General features: G+C 45.2%; 2 protein-coding genes across 7 annotated transcripts in view; one reads left to right on the plus strand and one right to left on the minus strand.

Annotated features, from left to right (window-relative positions):
- Positions 1-2,500, minus strand: part of PH4alphaEFB (prolyl 4-hydroxylase subunit alpha-1) — a 68,824-nt gene that overhangs the window by 57,909 nt on the left and 8,415 nt on the right. Inside the window, exon 1 of one of the 5 annotated variants that reach the window (XM_086555809.1) lies at positions 653-806. The exons of 3 other annotated variants lie outside the window; for them this stretch is intronic. The gene's annotated coding sequence lies outside the window, so the exon portion shown is untranslated. Of the gene's footprint in view, positions 1-652; positions 807-2,500 lie in introns of those variants that run through there. One more of the 5 variants, XM_086555805.1, reaches the window with a different exon arrangement.
- Positions 1-2,500, plus strand: part of CDase (neutral ceramidase) — a 63,539-nt gene that overhangs the window by 35,180 nt on the left and 25,859 nt on the right. The gene's annotated exons all lie outside the window — the stretch shown is intronic.

Below are 2,500 nucleotides of genomic sequence, written 5' to 3' on the forward strand. Positions count from 1 at the left end.
AATTGGAGACACATAATAGACACTATGACATCATGTCCTGGGTAAGACCTCCAGTGGGTAAGGATGTTAGAGGAGCGAACATATATACACACTTGCCAGTCCCTCTCCTCTCCCCCTCCTCCCTTCCTTGCGCCCAACGTTGGTCGATGTCTCTAGAAATCCCTTGCGATGTAGTCGGGAAAAATGTTTTTTTTCTAATATAACTGTTAAACGGAGTGGGGCGTGGTGATGTTTAGTAACAAAACTGCACATGGCTATGTCCTGTGACCCGTTAGAGGCCTTCACTGCCACCAATACTGAGGGGAATGAAACTGATAAAGTCTTGGCGATTTTCGATTAAAATAACACAAATAATTTCACTCGAAGTTCAGCGTATCATATGCATACTTGAAATTCACTCCAGCTACGATGACGTAATCATTACCAGTAGCTAAAAAAAACAGCTGAGGATGTATGATTTGCTGACCTCTAATTTCAAATTAATTACCCCACATGTTCAAGTCCGCTCTCAGGTTAGATGCTCGTGTGACACGCACTCATGCCCTAAGGAATTCGACGTCGAGCAGCATCACTTTAAGACAAACAGATACCAAACAGACTTCCAAAAGCAAATATCTATATTTATATCTATAAAAATGCCCGAGTTCCTTACCTGAAGATCGGGTTATAGCGTCCTCAACCCCCTCGCAGACGGTGCCCAGCGCAGGACAAGATTGGCAGACTCGCCCAAGAGTAAGGGGCAGCTGGGCAACCGCTCAGGCACTCTCTCCCCTCGCCGCCAAGCGTGCCACGTCACGGCCCTCCTCGTCACCTCCCCTCCCCGCCTCCCCGTCACGTAGAAAGACCTCATTCATTTAGAGCCCACGCTTTCCCTCTCGAAAGTCGGCTGTTCCATCGCCTAATCCTTTCCCGGTTCGCCATTATCTCATCTATTGGAAACGATCATCTCGCGTCTGTGTTTGTAAACGAGAGAATTGGCGTCATTTTGTGGGCATGCGAACATTGTCACGCGTCCTTGCCCCCCCCCACCCCCACCCACCCGCCCTCTCCTCTGCCGTCTCGCCACGCCTTCGAATATTCCAGTAAAGTCTACGGCATGCGGGCTACGGTCTTCACCTCGCCCGATGCGTGAATTGCAACTTCTTTCCCGCTGCTCTTGAACCTGAGTGCTCGAGTTTGTTTGATCTTTATGGAAATAAATGATTTGTAACTATTAATAATGATAAATGCTGATACCACTGCTTGGAAAAGTAAGAATGACAAAACAAAATCGGTTGTAACAGCAAAAGTAAAACTGACACAAGAGTCACTCAGGAAAACGCATCCCTTTTATTTTATTTTATATATATTTTTCAAATATGAATTTACCATACAATCTAAGAACATATTTGACAATTTCAGATAAGATTTAAAGAATTTTTTAAAACCAGTATTCATAAAAAGAAAAAAAAAAGAAAATGAAATAACTGCAGGATCAAAGTGACTTCATTTCAACCTTAGATAGCCGTCAACACACATCTTACGTGGCCGGCGGAAACCGCGCTATCTCACTGGCGTTCCAAACCCACAAGATGTAACCCTGGGTGGCATTTAAGCTATTCACATTTTCCTCACTCCTGTAAAATGCTTCTTGACTTATCAATAATTTCACTGCAAGCACGGTGACTAATTATATAAATCTCATACGGACATCAAACCGGACAGAGATAAAGACCGGATGATCCCACACTGTTGACATCAGAGAAGCAGGCAAAGGAGCGCTGCCAACAGTAGAAAAAAACAGATAAATGAGCGCTACCAACAGCAGAAAAGCAGACAAGGCAGCGAGAACAATAGCAGAGAAGCAGGCAGGGTAGGTTGGAAGTCCACCATTGCGTGTGGTAGGTTAGGCACGTACCCCAGCACAGCCCGGCTTCTCTCTCGCTCTCTCGCTCTCTCTCTCTCTTTATCTCTCATGGTTTTCTCATTACATCCATGTCTGTCTGTCACGTCAACGAGTCCTTGGCCCAGTTCCTTTTTTCAATACTGTGGTCCACTATGTCAATAAAAAAAAACGCGTGGGTATCAGGTAGGTCAACATGCTTTTGGAAATGGAATTGCAGCCTGTAATGGAAATAGCTTGTCGGTGTGACTAGACTATGACGAGTTTCAACTTTTTCCGTCAAAAAAAAGAAAAACACTTGGATGGAGAGAAAGAAGGATGGGAAAAGAGGAATGAAAGAATGGAAATATGGGTAGAGAAGGAGAAAGACACGGGCAGAGAAGGAGAGAGGAAAAAGAGAGGGAAGGAGTGGGGGAAAGAAAGAGAGAAAAAAAGAGGGATGGTTTGAGAAAAGGAAAGAGAGAGAGAAAGAGAGAGAGAGAGAGAGAGAGAGAGAGAGAGAGAGAGAGAGAGAGAGAGAGAGAGAGAGAGAGAGAGAGAGAGAGAGAGAGAGAGAGAGAGAGAAAGCATAAATGATGCCCTTGTAACCCGAGCAGCACCGGCTCCCCGCCCACCTCC

This window comes from Penaeus japonicus, unplaced genomic scaffold (genome assembly GCF_977035675.1).
Source record: "Penaeus japonicus unplaced genomic scaffold, GWHDUDI00000001_assembly GWHDUDI00000031, whole genome shotgun sequence".
Lineage (NCBI taxonomy): Eukaryota > Metazoa > Arthropoda > Malacostraca > Decapoda > Penaeidae > Penaeus > Penaeus japonicus.